This window comes from Sycon ciliatum, chromosome 12 (genome assembly GCF_964019385.1).
Source record: "Sycon ciliatum chromosome 12, ocSycCili1.1, whole genome shotgun sequence".
Lineage (NCBI taxonomy): Eukaryota > Metazoa > Porifera > Calcarea > Leucosolenida > Sycettidae > Sycon > Sycon ciliatum.
In genome coordinates, this window is record NC_088654.1 from 18,398,872 (window position 1) to 18,411,296 (window position 12,425).

Below are 12,425 nucleotides of genomic sequence, written 5' to 3' on the forward strand. Positions count from 1 at the left end.
CCTCGGCCTCGTAGGTCCACGGACTCATCTCGAACAAAAAGAGGGAACAAAACAAACCTTGAACAGACGAATGTCGAATAACTGCTAAACTCAAGCAAAGTGTCTTGAAACTAATTTTACTTGAAAGACACTGTTTTTCCGCCAAGCGTCACTCCCATCAGCGGCAACGCAGCCGATTTCCCCACGTCAGACGCAGCAGCGTCTGACGCTCAAACTTCCCGCGTTGCGTCAGGCCTCGGTCACACTACGGCAAAAATGCTGCGTCAGCGTCAGAATCATGAGCTTTTCCATGGCAACTGACGCAACGCGGGAAATTTGAGCGTCAGACGCTGCTGCGTCTGACGTGGGGAAATCGGCTGCGTTGCCGCTGATGGGAGTGACGCTTGGCGGAAAAACAGACTCTTTCAAGTAAAATTAGTTTCAAGACACTTTGCTTGAGTTTAGCAGTTATTCGACATTCGTCTGTTCAAGGTTTGTTTTGTTCCCTCTTTTTGTTCGAGATGAGTCCGTGGACCTACGAGGCCGAGGCTGCTCTGCTCCGAACCTGGCGGAAGAGCGAGGCGTTTTCTGAGAAGAAAATGATGTCGAGAAAGGACCAGTTGTTTGAGTAGGTCATCGGCCAACTGGAGCCTGTCGACTTGTGAGTGTTGTGTTGTCGTCAAGACAAGAGCCCCAAAAAGGACAACCAGTATGACGAAGTCAGGAGAAACACAGCTGCGATGCGGACTTTTCTTGCCTGATCAATGACACTACAACTGAAAATGGCTTCAAATTCGGAAAGAAACAACAACGATCGTGCACGCGTGGACCTACCTTTCGTCTTCTTGTAATCAAAAATCAATGAAAAATTCGAAAACTTTGTCCGACAATTTTTTTGTATAATAAGCAAAAGGCCGGTTTCCGTGGGAATCCGTGTCGTCATTGAGTTTTCCTGGTGGTTTTGTGACGTAGACAAATGCGTCAAGCCGCGGCAGTCATGAGCTACAAAAAAAACAAAACACTGTGTGACCCCGCGTCTCCGTCAAGTGCTGCGGCTTGACGCTGCGTCCAGCTTCAAACTGCCGTAGTGTGACCGAGGCCTCAGTTGCCATGGAAAAGCTCATGATTCTGACGCTGACGCAGCATTTTTGCCGTAGTGTGACCGAGGCCTAATTAAGCTGTGTTCACAACTGGCGCGTGGACGCGGTACGCTTGCGGTTCATGCGCCCCCAAACGCGCGCTCAGCCTTTCACAAAAAACAGCAATCCGAGTCGTATTTAGCACCTTCGAGTACTAATTTTTTGACCCCGCCAGTCAAAGTGACTGGCATGTACGCTGATACGCGCCTGATACGCGCTGAAAATTCCAACATGTTGGAAGTTCCATTTCGGAGCGTTTCCATACGCATGGCGCCCCAAAAGCCAGCAAAAATACGCACAAACGCTTGGTTTCACGCGTACACGCGCCAGTTGTGAACACAGCTTAAAGGCCGATTCACAATACAACTTTCTGCGACGCGACATGCGACTTGCGACGCATGCGACGAGCTGCGACAGCGACACACGGTTCACAATATTCTTCATGTTTGCGACATCCTCATGCACAAGTAGTACTATGCACGTGCACTGCACGTACACTGCACGTGCACCCAGGGTCGAAACTGTACTCCATTTGTGTATGTCGCGTGTCGCATGTCGCAAAAGTTGAACTTTCTTCAACTTCTGCGACAGGTGCATTGCGACAGCTTGCGACAGCTTGCGACAGCTCGCGACAGGCAGTTTCTTGTCGCAACTGTCGCAAATCGCGTGTCGCGTCGCAGAAAGTTGTATTGTGAATCGGCCTTTAGGCGACACGCGATGCGACAGACGCGAAACCGGGAAAACCCCAAATCGCAGCCATGTCGCACCCCACGCAACTGCCGCAACTGGGCCATCGCAGGCCATCGCAGAAGTTGAGCTTGGCTCAACTTTTGCGATGCGATGCGATGCGACAAGCGATTTGGTGTACGATTTTGACCTTTTCTACAGCAAAGTTGTACAAAGGTGCAAGAGTTGCCTATAAATTTCTTACAAGTTGTATCAAACCGCGCAAATATCATGGTGACGTAGCCAAATCAGCAAGAAAAGATGTTGTCGCATCACTGACTTCTTCTGTGAATGGTATTTCGCGAGTTCGCATCGCACGCGTCCGTCGCAGATCGCGTCGCATCGCGTGTCGCATCGCAAAAAAGCTTCTGTGAATCCCGCTTGAAAGAGCAGTGTTTGCAACAAATAAAGAGCTGAGAACAAGTACAGACTGTCAGTGTAGATGTGTGTTTGTGCAGGTGCAGCGTCAAGCTGAACAAACAATCTGCACTGCTGGTGAATTGATTGATTTTCAGAGGGGGCCGCACTGAGCGAGTTGCTTTGTTTCCCTCTCTCTCTTTCCACCATCTGCCGAGTGCACTGCAGTGTGCGCGGCGACAGAATGTGCTCACAGCTGCAATGTCGCGTGTGCGTAGCTAGCTGTCGTGTGCTGCGACTGCAATCGCACTCAGGCGCGTAGTAGTCCCATTGGATAATGCTCAGCACACGCCAATCGATTCGGGTTACCTGAAAACACACACAGGCACCACCAGCAGCAGCAGCAGCAGCAGCAGCAGAACCAGCACAATGATGAAATGCACTGGCTGGCGAAATGGAGAGATCCTTGCTCAAGTATCCCCGGAGAATCACCTCCTGGTGACCGAGTTGCGTTACGACCAGGAAAAATCGCGTTTGCTGGCGCGCAGAGTCCTGCTAGAGCGGCACTTACCCACCGCGTGTGTTCTTGTTTGCCTGGCAGTCGTGGACATACGCGGTCGACCGTGGCCGGTGATCGTTCTGGCGTTGCCCACTGCCAACGACGCAACGGGGCTGAGGTTTGAGCTGGCGGCGCTCGGGGAGTCTCAGTCGGCTTTGTTGCTGTGCACCACGCCCGTGCTGAATGTGCAGAGGGGAGCGGATGCGGCGGCAGCACCGCCAAGCGTGGCACTGCGCGACGGACCGACGCTGCTGGTGTGGGACGGCGAGCACGTGTGGCGGCTGCTCGTCACCGACGCTGCTGCGACACTGGGCTGGAGCAGACACGATATTGGCGGCAGCGGCACAGAAGCCTGCGCCGGCGCCCAGTGCGATTTCCTCGCCTGCGGTGCGTGCGGCGCAGCCTCGGCGTTCCTCGTCCATCGGAATGCGTGCGTGTTCACGCAGATCGGCAGGAGCAGCAGCGTTAGCGGCGGCGATGACGTGACCAATCGTGCGACACCGTGCCACGCAAACTGTGTGGGCGGCCTGTCGCGCTCATCCTACTCAATACCCACTGAGTACGTACCCGTTGTCACCGGCGTCAAGCTCATTCCGCCGTCGGCTGGCCAGATACAGCTGCCGCCAGGTCTTGCCGGTGGCTCGAGGCTGCGCGGCGCGAGTGCGGCGCGCGAGGTCCAAGATGACGAGCGCCGCTGCTACGTTCTGTTCTCGACGTGCCACGCGCAGATCGTGCTGGCCGATCGGAGCGGCGTGCGCTGGGTGCACGACCTCGACTCGGCAGCATGCGACCTCGTCTGGACGGTCAGCGACGGCCGCCTGCTGGTGGCGGTGGTTTGCGAGGACCGCACGTGCGTCTTGTTGTGTGCCGGGCAGCAGCAGCAACAGGAAGTTCTTGCTCGTCTGGCAAACTGTGCGTGCGCCGGCGTTGTGGACTTTGACCAGCGAGCGGGCTCTCGTTGCATTCTTGTCCACGGCAGAGGCAGCAGTGGCGATGCGAGCCGGCAGGAGTACTCCGGGATTCTAAGCGATGGCGTGGAGACAGTACGCTTCGGTGGTGCCGATGACACTGGCCCGGATTGCGACGAAGAGGGCCCTGCCGGCTCGCCGTGCAAGGTCTCCGCCCGGGCAGGTGGTGACGGCTACGCATGCGCTCTGGCCTCGCTCGACTCGCGCTGGCAGGCGTCCGTGCATCACAGCGCCCGGCTGCAGCAGCGTCTGTGCGCCAAGCGACTACAGTTGCGCCGCTCCCGGTTAATTTCCATCTAGCTGTTTCTGGCTAGTACCAGTTCTATCGCACTTATTAATCATCCTTATTGGCGTCACGCCATCGTGGAATAAAAGAATAATAATAATAATAAGCCTTACCGTCAAGAAGGTGAACTCGCGTTCTTCGCACACTGTAGACAAGGGCAAAGAGATAAAAATGGATATAAATCCGAATAAAATCAGCACACGTTTCCGTAAATGAAAGGGTGAGTATAAGCAAATGAATCGAAGGAAACCGGTCAACTCAGAGATCACCTGTCATCGAGTATTCCGTAAAAGGAGGCCTCGGCAGCGGAAAAGCTAAATTTAGAAAAGAGATCCGGTCAGCTTTTCCATTATTTATTGTATTCCGCCCAAAATCAGCACACTTTTCGTAAATGAAAGAGTCAACACAAGCAAATGAATCAAAGGGAACCGGTCAACTCACCTGTCATTGAGTAATATTCCGCGAAAGGAGGTCTCAGTAGCGCCGAAACGAAATAATAAGCCAGGCCAGGAGACGAAATATCCGAAACAGCTCATACAAGAAGCAGTTCCAAAGGAGAAAGTTCCTCGCGCATGCATATCCAAACACGGACTGCACTGCAACACAATGTGTGCCTTGCACGTGCACAGCACGCGGCTACCACCCGCTGGTAGATCTAATACCGAGCACCTTACGTAGAGACTTACGTAGCCTAAGTGAAATACCGAGCACCTTACGTAGAAACTTACGTAGCATAGCGGTATCGTTTTTCTTGCCATGTGAACACAACGAAAAGTTGACAGGATCGCTTTTCTAAATAAGGGAGGCAAAAGGTCAGCGGGGAGTGCATGCATGGGCAGTCCTTTCCCAAACGACCAATCCCGATATAACAGATTTCGAGGTTTTTTTTGCCGGGAAACGTTCTCAAGCTTGAGAAATTTCGAATTTGTCTAGCTTTGGGGTATGAATGAAACAAGGTTATCGGCCTGGTCGAGCAGTGAAGGCTTCTTCCACATCCCTTGAATTATTTCATATGAAAGGTAATCAGTTTGGCAATGCCCTGCCGCCAGGAGAATGCAAACAACGCGATAGAATGCGTCCCGGGTGGTAGGGATCATTTTTCAAAGTGCTATAAAATAGCCGACATCGATGCGAAAGTCGGCCTCAAAGTCGACATGGACGTCTTGAACAGGTGAGATCAATCAAAATATCAATGGAGAACACCCTTAAGAATAGATGTATAGTGTTTCTAAGCTTCCAACCCTTGTGTGCTCAAGTGAAAATTGAACATATTTGGACGTGAATATATCACCAGACAAAACCTGATACTGCAGTACATTAATCATTCAATGGGTATACAGTATACAACCACCACACAAACACGAGCAGGAGAATGAATGGATAGGAGAAGAGTTGGTTACCCATTGCTGTTCAACAAAGAGAAGCACATACTAAAAGTTGAATTGGATGAAAAGTATTTACAATTCACAATTACATGTACATGTATCACTTTCTGTGATGTAACACTTGCGGCGAGGAAATGCCTGTCGCGCAGACGCGCACTGTCGCAAGCAGTTGTAGGGCCACTGTCCCAGAAGTTGGCAAAAGCATAACTCTTGCCAAGCGCGTTGTACACGAATGGAGTGCAGTTCACTAGGCTGGGTGCACGTGAGGGTACTACGCCCTGCACTTAGATGTCGCAGAAGCAAAACAGATTGTGAATCATCTGTCGTGGTTGCAGCTCATTGCAGGTGTTGCATGTTGCGCATCGTGGAAAGCAGTTCATGTATTGGGAATTGAGCTTCAGTAATAACAGAAAGAGGATCCCAGAGGATGACCGACACCGCTGACACTCTTCTGTGCAAAGTTTTGATGACGATGCTTGATTGAGACGTTAACCTGCAATGGAAAACAAACAGCAGATGATACTGATTATATATATATTAGGTATGGATGATACCATGAGTATGAGGGGTATACCGCGATTACTTTCGAGAGTGCGTTAGGACGAGTGACAATTGGGGGACTCGGTATACACAGAGTACGAATGGTATAATCCATTTGCATGGTACTTTCCTAAATACTAGGGGTGAAAGTTGGCACTGAGATCCCGAGTTCGAGTACTCTGATTTTCTCCGATCGAATATTCGAGTATTCGAGTATTTTTCTTCTCCTAAAAATTGCACACCAAGGGCATTGAAATAACATGATACAACCCTGATTGAACCGAGAAGCAGTCATTTTTCTCGGGTGTATTGGTTGGTGGGTCATTTGGGCTCTCTCTACTCGTGAACAAATGTTCACCACACAGCCTGCACATCGCCATCTGCCTACTGCTGCCCTGAAACTGCAGATTTCTGTAGTAAATGCATGTACCATGTATGAACGAGTACTCTGATTTATTCCGAGTACGATTATTTTTGAAAAAACCGAGCGAGTACTCGAGTACTCGGTATAATTGTTTCACCCCTACTAAATACAGAGTGTGACCAACACGAAAGCCGCTTAGCTCACATTCGACGGGGCGCAACGGGACGCGACGTAAGGATTGACGGGAACCGACGGAACGGTTATGACGCCGACAGACAGCGTCCAATGTGAACACCAGGAACGGGAACGTAACCGTTCCACCCTACAGATTGGGAAGCAAGGGGAAGAGTTGGTCAGTTCAACTTTTCAGACCGTAGACGAGGACGCAAGCGTACAAAACAACTGCATTCTAGTGTGAACAGGGGATGTGTCGTGCGCTGACCCCTCCCGATGCGCACAACAGCACACTTAGGTTTTTTAAACATTTCGAACACGGTCAACACTATGCTTCCCATGATAACTCGCCGAATGGCTAGCACAACTGATTCAAATTTTAGGAAGATAAGATTTCGTGTCACTTCTTGAAAATCGCAATAGCTGCTGCATGTCGTGTCAAACTACATGTTGTGTCTTACGAATCGTACAAGATTTTACAGCTCACCCCGGCCGTCCCAACAGGCCCTTACGTTCCATACCGTCAGCGTTACGTCGAATGCGAACTAGGCTTAAAGTTTCCTTATTCTCGAAGTGACCCATGTGAACCGAGCGGGGTATATCGCTGAATATATCCCGCTTAGAACGGCCGCTGATGAATCCAAAGGCGTGCATACAATGCATACATGTCATGTTGAATATGCCGCCAGCATCAAGGCGGTGGGAACTACAACTGCATGCATACAGTGCAGCAGGCAACATCTCACTAAATGTAGAAGATATGGTGGGCAAATGATTACGGTCATAGAACAGATGTCATTTTATGGTGCATGCCATTACAAGAACCAGCATTTTTATGGAACGGATGGTACTAATACGGCGAAATGTCTACGGATTCAAGATAACTCACAACAGACTTAGGCAATTTCATGAACGCAATGCGCACAGGCGAAGGTCGCGCGATGGACCAAACAAGTAACTCAACTCAAGATCAAGTCAACTTTCTCGCCGCAAACGGCCGTTGTGATGTGTTTCCCTTACGCAAAGCGAAGTGTGAATGAGGCGTTACTCAACATATCCAAAACTGTAAACCAGTGAAGACTACAGCTTAGAAGACGGTATTATAATGTTGTGCATTGTAGATCTACTTGCCAAATGAGTGTGATCCTCTATGTAACATACATGTACATAGGGCCAAGCAAGCACAGCAAGTTCTGAATTTTAGGTATTTGGAGGTCGTGAACAGATCAGATTTGTCTTGTAAGTGATAGGTATTGCTTACCTCTATATGTTGCCGCCTTCGTGCTGGCCGAAAACGCTGCGTGCTCTGGCGATAATCCGGCTTGAAATTAGGTGCATAAATATGCCAATTTCAGCTTCGTTCACAACATTTTCGATATACGTCTCCTCTACGAAACTTCACTAAAAATATATCTGCCGAAAGAGCGTCCCGTAAAGAATACATGGTGTGAAATAAAACGAGGTGGTACAAAGTAAAACTACGTAGGCCATGTAAAACGGCTTCCATCTCTCAGAACCAATTTAGGACAGTTCTCAAATTTGAGAACATTTTTTCGCTTTCGCGGCAAAAATCAGTCAAGAATCTGTTATATCGGGATTAGTGGGAGAGGTCTTTTTTTTGCGCGTCTGGGGAAGGACTGGGGTGTGTGTACAGGGATATGGAGATGTGTATGTATATGTGTACGGGAGTGTGTGCATACGGGAATGTCTACGGGGCTAAAGGGCTCATACAACAGTAGGAAGGTCTTGATGGAAAATGCGCACCCTCGTGCGTAGCCCTCGGGCATACGCACTCGGGCAGCTCCATGCCCTTGTGTGTACGCTCTCGGGCAAGCCCTCTACACACGTACACGCGGGCATGAATTTTCCACCTATAAAAGTATAAGTAGCCCTTCCTTCCATGCTTGATTCTATACGTCTACCATGACATGTGCCTGCTTTCATCCAGCTCGTGCCCACAACTTGGCACCAGCCACAATAGACCATTTGACAAAATAAAGTAGGGGGGCGTAAGGGGGCAAGGCATGGTCTATAGGGGGGCCCCATCGTGCATGAGATCACGCATGGACCGTGCACACTGCACAGTGCAGCGTGCAAGTACAGTGTGTACGTGGTGTACTGCACGGAGATTTCGTGTGCTTGTTGGTGCCGGTGGCCGTGGGTACGGTGTTTCTTGTTTTTGTTTGAAATGATTTGGTTGTTCTGTAGTTCAGTCGGTAGTTTTCCTTCGCCTCACGATGCCATCGCACAACCACTGGTCTGTGTTTGGCTGCTCAAATCGCCGATCAGATCAACGAGATCTGTCTTTTCATAAGTATCCCACAGATCCAGTGGCGGATCCAGGAGGGGTTCCGGGGGTTCCATGGAACCCCCTAAAATTTGCAAAGACAAGTGTGCGGCTAGCTGCTGAGAACTATCGAAAATATCATGTGTGCACAAAAGGACGTCCGTCCGATCACAGTCCGTGCAGTCACTGACTGACTGAGTCAAGGAGCACAGACTGTCACTGTGTCAGTCAGTGCACTGCATGCGCGTGCGGTAGATCGATACTGTACGGATAGTACTAGTCTGTACTGTCTGTACTGGTGTTCACGACCGTGATTTACAAACGGACACTGACTGTAGACAACATAATTGGGTGGTTGTTTCCTTTTTGATCTTTCGAAACGATCCAAACTTACCTCCATTGGCGCTGTCATTCACTGCTGCTCAGGATGGGTGTGGTGTGGTCAGTATTCCTTGGACAAGTTTTTTGCAGAAGACAAAGGATGTTCCGAGTACTGACACTCTTCAACGAACTTCGAACCGTACACGTAGAGTTCAAGCTCCTCAGAAGATGAGGGCTCCGACATCCAAGCAAAGTCAGTAATCTCTACCTGCTGCAGCATGCAGTAATGACTAGTTGTTCCTCCGCAGGAACGGAATGCTGCGCCAGCGATGTGTTTTAGATGAAATTGGAAGGATTGGACACTGTTTCGCTGCTGTTGTTTCTGTCACTGAAGTGAAGACGATGCTCTTGTCCTGTGCACTATAGAGCATTTCGCATCGTAAAAAGGCCAAAAAATTCCGAAAGTACAAATGGACAGGGAAAGTAACTTAGTTGTCATTTCGGCATTCCTAGCTCTCAACGTACCCATGGCTTGCATATCCGATCTTTACAAGAAGTTGAAAGGGTCTTCAAGCCCTCACTGAACCTGTGTGCCAGTCGATTGCATACATGTTTGTATATGATTATGTGCCTGTACTAAATAATATTCAATGTAGGGTAAGCAGCAGCATTTGGCCCTGTACAGGTTTTCCATCGTCCACCACACCACAACTGCGCTCCGACTCAGTCTCCAGCGATGGTGGTGTGCTGTGGCAACGTGTCGAGGCCGGCTGGAGAGCGCAGTTGTGGTGTGGTCGATGATGGAAAAATATAATAATAATATTATGTCCGTGGTGTGTTTTAAAAGCATGCGATTCCCACTAACACAATCGGATTGTCGTTATTACAAGTGCCAACCGCACATCTGATTCCATAATATTTTGGCTGTTCAATTTTGGTTCAACCGGAACCCCCCTGGCCCTGTAGAGATCTCTGGATCCGCCCCTGAGATCCCGACCTAAGGGCGAGATGGGTGCAGGTATGTAAGCGCGAAGAGGGAGCGCATTTCACGATCTCATCCAGCACTGTTGTTTGCAGTGAACATTTCAGGGAAAAAGACTTCCATCCAGATCTACCCGGGCTGCCTGCATTAGCTTCTGGGAAGCCGCATCGTCGTTTGAAGCAGGAAAGCATCCCCAGTGTTTTCTCCTTTCGGCGACCACCAGCCGAGAGACCCTCTCCTGCGGATCGTCGAAGTGCTGCACTTGTTCGTCATTCTTTACTAGAGAGGCTCGATGTCGAGCCAAAAGCCAAGAAGCCGCGGCGAGGAGAAAGTGAGAGTGAGTTTGAGTATCGTGTCGGAGGCTGCCGAAACTGAAATCCAAAATCTAAGCACCAGTAACAGAGCAAACACATGAGAGCAGAGCCCACCATCTCCACCAGCAACACAGCCCTCACACACACAGCAAAATCCAGCACAGCACTATCATTTTTGGCGTCATCTGTGAACACAAGTCGCAAGCTGTACTTGGTAGACTTCTTCTGGGTTGCCCAGCACTTGGCTTCGATAAAAATCTCGGCCTCCACACAGCACACACTAACATCGTGAATGTATCCACCAAAATACAGCTCGTGTCCCCGATCTAGAGGCTTCCTGATGATGAGTACATGGCTCTCACTGGTGCGAACTTGCTTTCCAGCAAGCAGCAAATGCGACAAGATCGTGGATGCTGTTACACGAGGAAGTTTCGGTCTGTCTTGGGTCCAGCCAGAGTCAGGAAATACTGGTGCTGGCGTGCGCGTGGCGACGGGAGCTGCTTCACGGGTCGACCGCTTGCTTCTTGGTGCTTCGGGATTGGATTTGTAGAATAACGCCCTGGATGTAGAACAAATGTCACGCGCAGTTCGTGAGTGAGTGTAGGTAAAAAAAATTAGTCGACGAAGCCCCGTATGAACGTACCTCGTAAGTAGTTCCGCTTTCCGTCCTGTCAACAAACCACCCTGCTTTCATAGATTATCTCTCAGCTGCTTTATAGTCCAAGAAGGCTGAGGAACCTGCTCTACCAGCTCTCCGACACTACTCGTACCGACTCTGCCGTCCTCGCCCTCCAGGCTCCATGACCGTGTGCAGTCCGTGCGCCAGATTCAAAAAAGTCGTCTAAAAGTTGACTTTTCATTTTCCGCACTGGGCAGTTTGCGGGTACTTTTTGAGTCGCATTCTCAATGGTGGACAATTTTGGAAAATGGTTTTGTGTCTATGGCTCGTTTGTTTTGGCATTTCGCTACCTGTGTGGTGAGCCTAAAAATTGCGCTTAGCCGTGGCAACGCAATGGTGTATTCCGTTTTTCAGCCAGATGACTTGTTTCGCTGTGGTCCGGCATCTTCCTAGATTCTCAGCCGTCGTCGAATTTGAGTATTTTCGAAACATTTTTTAGGGTGCAGGCGTGGGGCAAGGCTTTCACTCCCAGCCAATGGCACATTTTGGCATAACTCAGCCCTATGAACACGTCACCAGGCCCTCGTTAGTGTCCAGCCCATATTTCCAAAAAATGGACTGGACTTGAAACTTGAGTGTACAGACAGTACTATGCATTATGCACGTAATGACCGTATGCAATAACTTTCGCAAGCTACACGACAAGGACTCGCTGCAGAATAACATAATGATATTCACACCATATGCCATTGTGGTGCACCGTGATACCAATGGCAGTATATTTATCGGTGATCAATTGCCTACTGGGTCGCTCCGCTGCCGAGAACGTCAACGTTGCGGACTGTGGAATGACCCGCGACACCGCCAACCATCCCTGACACAACGCCAAATGCTGAAAGAGCTGACTGATACGGTACCTAACAAGTTAACTGGATAATGTTTATCTTCAACAAAACCAGGACATAAAACAGTGCTATGATAAACTACCTCCAGTCAAACAAATACAGTGCATTACGCATATGGATAGAGATTGCACTAGTACATGTATAATTGTATACCAATCTTAGAGAAACAAAACAGTTATCGGGTCTATACCATCAGAGTTGGCAGCTACATGTATATGTATTGGATTCTCCTGGTGTGCAGAATGATGCTGGCGGCGTGGTTCATATCCACTGTTGGCTTGCTGTCGGCAGTACCTTCACTATCTCACGTCTAAGGCATTTTATAGTCCGCATGACTTGGATCACAACGCCATAGTTATCCACACGCATTTCACGATCTCATCCAGCACTGTTGTTTGCAGTGAACATTTCAGGGAAAAAGACTTCCATCCAGATCTACCCGGGCTGCCTGCATTAGCTTCTGGGAAGCCGCATCGTCGTTTGAAGCAGGAAAGCATCCCCAGTGTTTTCTCCTTTCGGC

At 49.5% G+C, this 12,425-nt stretch overlaps 1 long non-coding RNA gene across 1 annotated transcript; it reads right to left on the reverse strand.

Moving 5' to 3' along the window:
* Window positions 1-5,177: 5,177 nt before the first annotated feature.
* On the reverse strand, window positions 5,178-8,078 carry LOC135828378 (uncharacterized). Its single transcript, XR_010555649.1, has 2 exons — window positions 7,739-8,078; window positions 5,178-5,892 (listed from the first exon to the last, which is right to left on the reverse strand). It is a non-coding gene; the product is annotated as an uncharacterized LOC135828378 (long non-coding RNA).
* Between the last annotated feature and the right edge of the window lie 4,347 nt (window positions 8,079-12,425).